Source organism: Schistocerca gregaria, chromosome 4 (assembly GCF_023897955.1).
Source record: "Schistocerca gregaria isolate iqSchGreg1 chromosome 4, iqSchGreg1.2, whole genome shotgun sequence".
NCBI lineage: Eukaryota > Metazoa > Arthropoda > Insecta > Orthoptera > Acrididae > Schistocerca > Schistocerca gregaria.
Genome location: NC_064923.1, coordinates 192818471 through 192831627, shown reverse-complemented (window position 1 = coordinate 192831627; position 13157 = coordinate 192818471).

Below are 13157 nucleotides of genomic sequence, written 5' to 3'. Positions count from 1 at the left end.
ATAACATTTTCACGAACAAGATTCTGTGTGTCAAAAGTAGTGCTCACGTTGTTGGAAGATGCAACCTGTACTGTATCTAGTCTAATTCTTTGTGACGTGCTGTTATTTGCGGGAGGATGCTGTGGCTTTTCGACTATTTGTACTGTTCTGTTACTTCGTCCTGGCGTATTTGGCTGAGGAAGATACCGACTGTCTGGTTCGTTCATGATAATCTGTTGTTGCGGATGATTCTGCTGCTTATAAGACCGACTGTTACGCTGAAAACTGTGCTCATTACTTTTACGTCTGTCACAATAATCATTGCTATACGGCGCATTGGGATAAGAGTTGAAATGATGTGTTCTCTGTACGTAGTGATTTCCTTGTTGTTGTGCGTTACTAATTGGTGGAGCCGACGCTGTAAGTGTGGGCGGCGAAACATTAAAGCTTGGTTGACCTTGCAGACCACATTGTTGTTTAGGTACGCTAACCGGCAGGTTTTGATGCTGTTACGGGGAAAACCCTCTGTTGTTGCCAAAACGTGTCTGCGATTGCTGAAAATTTTGTAAATACTGATGATTAAAATTTTGTCTGTTATTAAAATTATGCTGATATTTATTGTCATTTCGGGAGTGTCTAATGAAAACTGTCACTTTCGGTAAAACTTGTCATATCAGGTTTTCATTACTAATTCTTAATCCTAGATAGATCGATAGTTGAAGAATTGTTTTGATAGATATAAAGGATTGTAAAAGAGTAGACAGCAGTGCAGAAAACTAAAGAAGAAATAGCACTACTACGGCTCGGGGTCCAGTGCACGCTACGGCACATATTCATCGAAGTGTAATGAATCCCCTGCGGTCACATACGCGCTGCAAATAAATTTTAGTTTCTGCGTTACAGGCAATGCCGGGGAAAATTCAAAAGGAAAACTGTTGTGTCCAGTCCAAACCGTGAATCTGTTTTCTGTTATTCTTAAATACCTTAAATTTTCTCACGGTTAGAAAGTGCTTATAATAAAAATCATCGTCTCTGAACGTCTGAACTGGTTCAGGATTGTATGATAATCCGTTTGTCTGTGTCTGCCCGGTATCCAAGTCACGCACTCGCATTACCTAAGTAACACTGGCTGTGTGAGTGTGAAAAATATTCAGAATGTGCCGTATGCTGTGACGTGTTAGAGGCTGAAACATTTTTCATTTCTGTCACTTTTAAACGTTCGTCCATTTGACTGTTCTGTTGTTCAAAGTTCTTATCGACTTTCGCATCCAAAGTGCGTGAAAGTTCTGCTGACATTAATTTAAAGTCGTCGCGTAACTATGTTGCGTTTTCAGAACATTGTTTAGCGACTGCACTAATTTAATCTTTAAGTGATTCTGTTGTAGCTGCATGTGTACTACTTTATTCATGTGCAACAGGTCTAATTTCTTCACAACTGTTCCTAGCACAAGCCTTAATTTCCCCACATAATTGTTCTTTAATATCATGACGTTGCACGGCAACGGCTGTAATCTGTTCACTAAGTTGTTTGCTCTGTTCATTAAGGTTGTCGTGGTTTTCATTCGACTGTTTGAAACGTTCATTAAGTTGTTTGTTCGATTCATTGAGTTCTTTATAATTGTTGTCTAGTTTCTCATTCCATTGTTTGAAATTGTTGTTTGGTTTTTCATTCCACTGTTTGAGATTTTCATTAAGTTGGAATTGTTGTCTTGTTTTTCATTCGACAGTTTGGAATTGTTGTCAAGTTTTTCATTAAGTTGTAGCAATAATGCCATAAGTTGATTCAAGCCAAAATTAGCGACTGCATTTACTGTGCTGTGCGATGGTGTAGCTGCATGTGTCACGTTCTGTGTAACTATTTCGTCACGGTCTGACTCACGAAAAGGTTTGCTAATTGGACGTGCACTGTGGGTCACTACATCGGAATCAAATAAATCTGACGTATTTTGAGTACATTGTTCATCTTCGCTAGAAACATTTATCTGTTTACTGTGTAAATTTTGGAAATCAGGTGTATTATACTGGGCAGCGTTCATTGTAGCGGAACCTGCCGTGTCATCAAAATGGCTCTTAGCACTATGGGACTTAACATCTGTGGTCATCAGTCCCCTAGAACTTATAACTACTTAAACCTAACTAACCTATGGACATCACACACATCCATGCCCGAGGCAGGATTCGAACCTGCGACCGTAGCGGTCGCGCGGTTCCAGACTGAAGCGCCTAGAACCGCTCGGCCACAAAGGCCGGCGCCGCGTCTTCAATTGTCGTTAAATTTAGTGTGGATATAATTGAATTTGTTTGTTCATCATTTGAAGTAAAATCATTACTTGTGGTCGGTATGCACTGATTATCTGTAATTAGAGGATCGTCCTTATGACACTCACTGTCGCTAGTATTATCGGTCAAATTATTCGAGTCGTCTTTTCACTCATTGCGCATCGCGATGTACTGTTAGCAGTTTTTCGCGGCGTTGTCACAAGTCAAGGTAAGCACAAAATCAAACAAAGACAAAAAAAATTGAACAAATGCTATAACAACCAAGAGCAATAATTTGCCGATGATCTGTGAAAGAAAGAGTGACAAATTAGTAAATGCGTTACGCCAGATGCAAACTACATGTAACATTAAGTAATTAAGAGCAGATATATAGCTGTAACCTCGCAACACTAAAAAAATAAGTATAACATTCACATTTGGTATAATCTACCAACAGATAAATTCCTTAACCTATCAATAATAAAATGTGACTAATCTCTCAATAAAATTCTGGCTCACATATAACCTTTCAATAACTGACTGTGAAATAAAACTGGTAAATTTTAGACGTCAGCAGTGCTGCATCATGCCACTGGAAATTCCTTCTGAAAAAATTGAAAGTTCTTACCTCAATAAGGCCGCCGGATATCGCATTTATATCTGCTCCTATAAGAATTTTTTCTGGCACAGTCCAGTGCAATGCTGGCCGATAGATTTGTCATAAAAGGAAACAACTGATTTTTCTTTACAATAATCAGGATAACCATGGATTGAAAAAATTAGTAAATTCTTTAAATTGAGATGAATTATTGTCAAAAGTTAATTTTTTATAAGAAAGATTATTATTAAGAGATTTTTTTAAAAACATTTACATGGGAATTGATATAACAGTAGTACATATGCGCGAGGCTGCTTTTATCTTATACTACATCGCTCAGGCACCACCAACGCACCCCACGACCGGCCCAGCCAACTCCATACACCAGACTGCTAGCTACTACTTACTCCTACTGCCACACAGTTCCTACCGTTCTTATTGCTTACATATCGCAAGCAGAGCGTGAGCAATCCATCGAAATTACATCTGCTCGAGTGCGCTAGCAAATATTTCTTCGTCATGGACCTCTTACAGTTCTATGTACTGTTTAAGAAATAAACTTTTTTCGGAAACTGCAGTCAATTTGAAAGGAAATCTCCCGTCCTCTCTAAACTCCTACATCAATTGTGATTGTAAACATAGGCCTCTTTCAAGTGAGATCGAAATTACGGTTTAGCTGTTGCGTGGGCTGAATTGTTATGAAAGGACTCAGTGGACTGAAATCTTATTTGTTCAAAGGCTGGAGCGCAGATATTGTTTAGCTGGAGAGGCATAAAGCACAAAAATTCATGTTGAACACGAGTCATGAATATTGTAGATAATGTTTGCGGTTGCCTACAAAACCATGATTGTACCAAGGCATGCACTTTTTCGCCCAAAGCAAATCGGTGGCCACGAATGTCTTTCTTGAGGGCTACAAACATGTGGAAACCGCATGGGGAGAGACCGGGACTGAATGGAGGATGTGTAAGGTCTCCCCAGGGGAACTTCTGAAGCGTACTCGGAACAACCTTGGCAATATGTATGTCCGCCCGAACTGTTTTGGTTTGGAATCTAATTTGTGATACAGCGTTGGATATCATTGTTGATGACACCAGTGTTTACTTAAACTACCAGGTAGGAACAAAATTTTTTATAAGATTTACGTAATTTATTTTAGCTGTTGCTGCTTTATTTCTGGAGGGGATATTCTTGTTTTACACTGTGTTTGTCAAGCAGCCAAATCACAATCGGCTTAATAGTAGTGATTGGTCTATTGGGGAGACATAAAAGCAAATGTGTATCATTGTTCTAGGAAACGAGTAATTCTTGACATATTTATGTTGTGGGAATAGCGCCTGATCTTCACTCCTCAAGACGGTAATATTCTAACGAGGTTAGGTGTACATTGCTGTAAACAGTTAAACACAGAACTACCTAACACACGATGTTCGAGAAATAGAGTCGAATATTTTGAGAGGTGGTAGTACTCATCGAACCCAGAAAAATAAGTCCAATGAATATGGTTCCGGAAAGGCATAATTTCAGAGATAAACGCGTATTTATAGGAAGGGCTGGACGATGCTTTGTTGCGGATACTGGCACAGTCGTGTCAAATGAGTCGGCAGGGTATTATGATCTGTTACTCATATTACCTACCATTAGGTAGTCCGCAGTCAGTTGTATCGTTCGTGTCCTGTTATAGGCTACGTTAGTTTTCTTGGTATTTGTGTCGCTTATTGTACAGTACTGTCACTCCTGGGTATATGTTTTACCTTCTTCCAAACGCGGATTCAATTACGTGTTTACTGTTATTGCGCTGTTTGTGCGTACAAATTGTTTAGTACATTTACATTTTCTCCCTTCCACCACTTGTTAGCAATGGAATCCTGATGTTCGACAAGTGAAATGGCGGATGTGATATTCTTCTATGGTTCGGCAAATGGACGTAGCTTGCGAATCCGTTCTCTCTACGCTGAAAAATATCGCCAGCGCAGAGCTCTGTCTGATTAACTGTTCGGCAATTTTTCCAGCGTCTGAGGGACACAGGTACCCCCGCACCTCGGAAGACTAACAGCGGAAGAGCCGCACAGTCGGCCCGTCTGACATGGAAGAGCGTGTGCTGCGTTGGGCGGATGAAACCCCTGGGACCAGTGCGCGATGTTTAGCAGCAGGAGAAGGCGTGTCTCACTCTCTTAATGAACAATTGCTGTAACCGTATCGCCTCTACAGCGCGTTTAGGCCCTAAGACAACAAGATCATGACAAACGGCGGTTCTGTCAATGGCTGTCGCAGAAGTGTGCCGCAGATCCACTGTTCACATCCAAAATTTTATTTACCGATGAGGCAGGGTTCACAAGAGTTGGTGTTGTGAATTTACAAAACCAGCATGTATGGGCAGATGTAAATCCCCAAGTAACTCAGGAAAGCGGGCATCAGTACCGATTTTCAGTCAGCGTATGGGCAGGCGTACTTGGCGACATACACTCCTGGAAATTGAAATAAGAACACCGTGAATTCATTGTCCCACGAAGGGGAAACTTTATTGACACATTACTGGTGTCAGATACATCACATGATCACACTGACAGAACCACAGGCACATACACACAGGCAACAGAGCATGCACAATGTCGGCACTAGTACAGTGTATATCCACCTTTCGCAGCAATGCAGGCTGCTATTCTGGGGACGATCATAGAGATGCTGGATGTAGTCCTGTGGAACGGCTTGCCATGCCATTTCCACCTGGCGCCTCAGTTGGACCAGCGTTCGCGCTGGACGTGCAGACCGCGTGAGACGACGCTTCATCCAGTCCCAAACATGCTCAATGGGGGACAGATCCGGAGATCTTGTTGGCCAGGGTAGTTGACTTACACCTTCTAGAGCACGTTGGGTGGCACGGGATACATGCGGACGTGCATTGTCCTGTTGGAACAGCAAGTTCCCTTGCCGGTCTAGGAATGGTAGAACGATGGGTTCGATGACGGTTTGGATGTACCGTGCACTATTCAGTGTCCCCTCGACGATCACCAGAGGTGTACGGCCAGTGTAGGAGATCGCTCCCCACACCATGATGCCGGGTGTTGGCCCTGTGTGCCTCGGTCGTATGCAGTCATGATTGTGGCGCTCACCTGGACGGCGCCAAACACGCATACGACCATCACTGGCACCAAGGCAGAAGCGACTATCATCGCTGAAGACGACACGTCTCCATTCGTCCCTCCATTCACGCCTGTCGCGACACCACTGGAGTGCGGGCTGCACGATGTTGGGGCGTGAGCGGAAGACGGCCTAACGGTGTGCGGGACCGTAGCCCAACTTCATGGGGACGGTTGCGAATGGTCCTCGCCGATACCCCAGGAGCAACAGTGTCCCTAATTTGCTGGGAAGTGGCGGTGCGATCCCCTACGGCACTGCGTATGATCCTACGGTCTTGGCGTGCATCCGTGCGTCGCTGCGGTCCGGTCCCAGGTCGACGGGCACGTGCACCTTCCGCCGACCACTGGCGACAACATCGATGTACTGTGGAGACCTCACGCCCCACGTGTTGAGCAATTCGGCGGTACGTCCACCCGGCCTCCCGCATGCCCACTATACGCCCTCGCTCAAAGTCCGTCAACTGCACATACGGTTCACGTCCACGCTGTCGCGGCATGCTACCAGTGTTAAAGACTGCGATGGAGCTCCGTATGCCACGGCAAACTGGCTGACACTGACGGCGGCGGTGCACAAATGCTGCGCAGCTAGCGCCATTCGACGGCCAACACCGCGGTTCCTGGTGTGTCCGCTGTGACGTGCGTGTGATCATTGCTTGTACAGCCCTCTCGCAGTGTCCGGAGCAAGTATGGTGGGACTGACACACCGGTGTCAATGTGTTCTTTTTTCCGTTTCCAGGAGTGTATTAATAGGGTCATACGTGCTATCACAAACTGGGGCGCAATATCTGGACTTTGTCGTTAATGTATTGCCTACCTCACTGGAGGCTGTGCCATAGCAGCAACGAATACAAACGTGGTTCATACATGATGGTGCATACTTCCGTCACAATGTGTGTGAACATCTAATGCAGACATTTCAAGACCGCTAGATTGGTCGGGGCCTTGAACTGGGGGGAGGGGGGTGGGTGGTACCTCTCAATCCCCTCAACAATGTTAGGATGTTTGGACACTATAGGATCGGGTCTTCGGTGCGTGCCAGCAGGTACAACAACAACCGCGTATACTTCAAAGGATAGGTCGTTCCTTACCCCGGAGAACAGAGGGGTGCACTGTCGTGAATGGACCCTACGTTGAACACCTTCTGTAAAGACGTTTATGTCGCAGAAAATATGCATTTCCGGACCCATGTTTATTGATTTCTCTAGTTTCGATGAGTACTGCCATCTCTCAAAGTGTCCAACACTTTTTTTTAACGTTCTGTATTTTGTATTCATTATAATTTATTCTTATGTCACATTTGTGGTTACTACATTATTTCACAATACGCCACGGGGCTCGTTACAATATCAAGCTTGCTCATATATTTATGTGACGTTTGAGCCACGCAGCGCGAGCGCAAGAGGTATGCAAGAAATTCTTGACTACAGTAGTCAGAGAAAGAAGATCCCTTACAGCTGACAGTACTGTTGGCAGTTTTCATCTGCGAAGCTCAAGCGGCCGCAGGCGAAACCCATAGTCGTCTATAGAGGGCGAACACAGACAGACTGCGATAGAGATGTACGCAAAATAGTGTTACGTGATAGGTTGAAGTAAACGCACGAAGCAGTAGCTCCAAGACCACTGCAACTGCCAGGGATCTCTTCTTCCCGTATATTCTGAAGCCACAATAGCAAGTTACAGCTATGCTTAAGATCTGACTGTTTCGTGAAACACAAATTTAAATCCTATCATTTGAGTTGCATCTCAATAATTTTTGAGTAAGAGTTCTCTTAGAAAATGTATGAATATATAAACGTTTCTACACGCAAGAGTTGGACGTGAAAGAAAAGCCATAGTTGAGAGCAGAGCGAGAAGGGGTTGTTGCCTACATCTACATTTATATCTGCATGACTAGTCTGTAATTGAGATTTAAGTTCTTGGCAGAGGATTCATCGAGCTACCTTCACAATATTTCTCTACCATTCCACTATTTAATAACATCGCGGAAAAATAATCCTTAAATCATTCTGTGCCAGCTCCGGTTTGCCTTATTTTATCAAAATGATAACTGCTCCCCATGTAGGTAAGCGTCAACAAAACATCTTCGCGTCTGGAGGCGAAAGTTGGTTACTAGAATTATAGTGAAAAGATTTCGTCGGAAGAAAAAACGCCTTTGTTTTAACTATTGCTACACCAGCTTGCATATTATAACAGTGACACTATCTTCGCGGTAACACAGAACGAGCTACTCTTATGTGAATTTTTTCGATGACTACCGTCAGTTATATCTGGCAAAGATACCATAGCGTGCAGGATAATAACTGCGTAGTTGCACAATGTTTCAGCGAACGTTTCTCTAGGTATTCAGTCGTACGGCATTTCAGCCATCTCACTCGCAATTTAACAATAAACACTGGAACTCTATTTCATGAAGGTGCCAACCAAACAGAGGCAATAGTTGGTCATAGCATCAGCGACATCAAGAGAAAAATTCACTTGAGAAAACTGGAATATAGTGCTACAGAGTATTTCGGAAACAATAATATATCACAAAGCTGACGAAATATTAGCTTACCGGTTACTGGTGACTACTTCCTACCGTTCTTTGTCGTCAGGACTCTTTGAACCACAGACACGTACTAGAACATACAAAAATGTTCAGGAAAGGCGGCAAGTTTATTTGCTGCTGCCATTAGTGGCCTTGATAAATTCAATTTAGGAAGTTGTAAGCCTTCAACCAAACAACTTTCAGAGATTGTGATTCCGATGTTATTTAGTCTTTACAGTGAGCAAGCTGTGACAGAAGTCAAGAACAAATTAAGAAAGCGAATTAAAGAACAGGGAGAAGAAATAAACCTTTTTCGGCTTGCTGATGAGATTGTGATTCAGTCAGATATGGCAATGGACTTGGACGAACAGTTGAAAGTAACGAATAGTGTCTTGAAAAGAGGTTGGAAGTGAAAGATCAGTAAGAGTAAAACGAGGACAATAGAATATAGTCGAATTAAATCAGGCGATGGTGAGGGAATTAGATTAGTACACGAGGTACGAGAGGCAAGAGATGAGTTTTACTACTACGCAGGAAAACAACTGTTGATGGCCGAAGTAGGGAAGACATATGATTCTGCCTGGCAGCAGCAAGGAAAGAATTTGTGGAAAAGAGGAATTTGTTAACATGTATTACAATTTTATGTGTTAGGGAGTCTTTTCCTGTTAGGAAGTGAAACTTGATGCACGATAGGCAGTCGAGACTAGAAGAGATCAGAAGTGTTTTAAATGTAGTACTGTAGATGAATGCTAAAGATAAGATGCTAGATCGAATAAGAAAAGCAGCGATACTAAATAAAATTGGGGCTAAGCACAAATCCTGATTCCTCAAGGAATTGTACTTTGGTAATTGAACCGTGAATTAACTTTCAAAATCTTTTCTTAAAGAATTTACTTTAATTACTAGCGATTCACCAAGAACATTAACACATTTAATCACACTATGTAAGCGTGGAAGTAGTTGCCAGTGGGTAACTGATGAAAACAAATTTCTTTCAATAAATGGAAATTTTCTTCCTGAAAACCTTTTCTTTTTTTGAAAATTATAATCAGAAAGCACCCTCTAAACATCAAGTTACAATTTATTCAGAGGCAGAAATAACTTTTTTTTTTTTTTTTTTTTTTTTGACAGTATGAGCTTTCGGGCCAAGAACCTTGCCGTTCCCTTTTAACACGTCCGTAGTCACGACCGCTCACAACAACCTCTGAAAGACTATACTGGTGCAAATCTGCAACACACCAGATTACTTTAGACTAAAAATTTTAACAACTCACACAAACACATAAACTATTCACCCCGTACGAGGGATGGAAGTGATACAAAACCCTCATATTAAAAAAATTACTTGCCACCGAAAGTGCAACTTATTTTTAAAAGAAAACTCTTATGGTGGAAGGGTGGCTACTTTATATACTAAAGTGACCATTTAAATAAAAACCTATGAAATGCAATCTTACATAAAATGTACAAACATGCTCTACATTACACATATACCGCCTCTCAAGATGATAGGCAAGATAAAAACAATGTAAGGAATTCGGCATTTACACCTTAAGCTTTATTCGTTAACACCGAATCCGACAAACATGACAGAGGCAGCTATTAACGTACGGCAGACCGACAGAAGGCAGACAGGCAGACACTGACTGCTCCACACTGACCCAACTGACCAACTGACCAGACTCGCCGCCTAGCCAGTTTTTTTTCTTTTTTATTGAGTTTCGATTTCTCCCGAAGGTGGCGGGCTGGCAGCAGCTTAGTATACCGCTCTTCAGCCTACAGAATTTGTTTTAAGAAGAGGAAGAAAATAAATAATAAATACAAACGATAAAATCGGAGATTCAAATAGTAACATGGCGGAAAAAAATTGTGGAACTTAAAACATAGAAACAAAGGGATGATGATGTTAATAAAATACATATGAAGCAGACAGGTAAAATAATAGACAGACAATTAAAAAACATGCCGACAGTCTAGTTTCTGTTCGTAAGAGACATAAAATTCACACCCAGTGACAGCATGATTTCTGTTCGCAACACTTTGGAAAGACGAACAACACTGAACATTCACTTGAACACTGCACTAAAAAGTTGGCAAATATGACATACCAGCGCCGAGGGCTGGTGGGGAGCACCTGGACATAGGGTGGGAAATTAAACTGGGGGAGGGGGGAGGAGAGGAAAAACGAAGGGGGGAGGGCGGAAAGGAGCCGATGGACGACGTGGACCCATAAGAGGGGAGGGGGGTGCTGGGCAGATGCGACAGGGAGTGCAGAAGGCAAGGGGAATGCAAAAGGACTCGGGCGGGAGGACGGAGTAACAGAATAACAGACGGGGGTGAGGATCACAGTTGATAGGAGGGAGGGCACCATCTGGGAGGGGGAGTTGATGGAAGCCACCTTGGGAAAGGAGATGTAGGGTGTAGAGATGGAGGGTAGGGGGGACACAAAAGTGAAGGCGTGGTAAGGGGTGGGGACAGGAGAGGAGAGGAGCAATCAGGGGGTGAGGGGGATCAAGGCGGCGGGAGGTGTAGAGTATGTGGAGATGTTCGAGGAATAGGAGGACATGGGGGAAAGGAATGAAGTCGTACAGGATCCATGTGGGGGATGGGAGGCATATACGGAAGGTGAGACGGAGTGCATGATGCTCAAGGATCTGGAGGGACTTATAGAATTGGGGGAGGGCAGATATCCAGATGGGACTGGCATAACAGAGGATGGGAAGTGTTAAGTTCAGATGATGGTGTGTGGTCCAAGTACTGGTAGGTGTGGAGCATGGTAGAGGGTTGCAACCTCCATGTCAGGCCAGAGAGGAGTTTGAGGAGTCGGAGGCAGTTGTGGGCTTTGGATTGGATGGAGCAGAGATGAGGGTCAATGGTGAGGCCAAGGTAGGTGAGGGTGGGGAGAGGCAGGAAGGACGAGCACAGACAGCTGGAAGGAGCGAGCAATGATCGCCTGGGCCTTGGAAGGATTGAATTTCAGGGGCCATTGGTTACACCATGCAGCAAAAGGTCAAGGTGATTCTGGAGAAGACGTCTGGACCTTTGGAGGGTAGGAGCGAGGGCGAGGAATGCGGTGTCATCGGTATACTGTTAGAGGTGTGCTGGAGGGGGGGGGGGGTTGGGGCATATCTGGGATGTACAGTAGGTAGAGGTGAGGGGTGAGGACGGAGCCCTGGGGCACAACTGCAGAGGGGGTAGAAGGTGTGGGAATTGGCGTTATGGATGGTAACATAGGAGGGGCGGTGGGAGAGGAAGGAGACCATCAGACGGATGTAGCTGATAGGAAGGGCATAGGTTTGGAGTTTAAACAGGAGACTGGGATGCCAGACACGGTCGTAGGCTTTGTTGAGGTCAAGGAAGACAAAAATAGCGGTGCGACGGGAATTAAGCTGGAGGGAGAGGAGATGAGTGAGGCATATGAGTTGGTCATCGGCAGAGAAGGAAGGTCGAAAGCCACATTGGGTGTCGGGGAGGAGGTGGTGTTGGTGGAGGTGGTGATGGATGCGCCAGATAAGGATGGATTCCAAGACCTTGCTGAACACCAATGTGAGACAGATAGGACGATAGGAAGAGGCATCAGATGGAGGCTTGTTGGATATGGAGAATATCAGGATACTGGAGGTTTTCCACAGGTTGGGGTAGAAGCCGGTGATGTTGTAGAGGTTGGCAAATACTGAAAGGAAGGAGGAGGGAGGACAGTGTTTGAGGCGGCTGTAGATAATGTGTTCATGGCCAAGAGCAGTGTTGCATTTAGTGTGGAGTGTGAGGCTGATGTCCTGTGTAGTGATGGAAGTGTTAAGTTCAGATGATGGTGTGTGGTACTGGAAGCTAGGTGCAAGGGGAGTAACAGAGGTATTTGTACGGTCGATGACATTAGAGAAGAGGGAATTATCAAATTGGGGATCATCTGGTACGGAAATACATCAGAGAGGTTAGAGGCAAAGTAGTTGGCCTTACTGAGGTTGTCAAGAAAGGTGCGGTCAGCTAGGAGGAGCAGGTACTGGAGGGCGGGGCGTTTCTCAGTAAGGCAGTGGAAAGCAGACCAATACTTGGAAGAGTTTATTGGGAGCATGGTGTTGAGTTGCGCACATGTCTGGCGCCAGGCACAGCGTTTCTTTGCAGGAAGCAGGTTGCGAATGTGTCATTGTAATTGCCAGTGGCAGGTAAGTGTGTCCCAGTCATGAGTGCAGAGAAAAGAGCGGTAGAGGTGGCGGGACTCTCGAAGGAGATGTATGGCCTGTAGAGGCAGGGTGGGGCAGTAAAGGTGGGTGGCTTTGGTAGGGATATGGGTGGCGACAGCATCAGACAAGGTCTGGTGCTGGAAGGCAGCAGTGCGTGAGATGTCATCAGGAGACTGGAGGGTAAGGTCGTGGCCTTCAACCTGGGTGTGAATGGAGTCCCAGTAGGCATCCCAGTTGGTACGGGAGTAATCATGGACAAGTTTAGGAGGGATGTTGGGGCGAGGAGCAGGGCAGGGATGGCGACCACTAGAGACAGTGAGGAGAACAGGAGCATGGTCACTGCCAACGATGTCAAGGACATCAGCGTTGATGCACCCAAGGAGGTTGGGAAAGGCAAGGACCACATTGGGAGTTGTGTGGGATTCAGTTCAAGTGTGCTGGGGGAAGGGAATCAGGTCTCCTTGGAGGGTGGT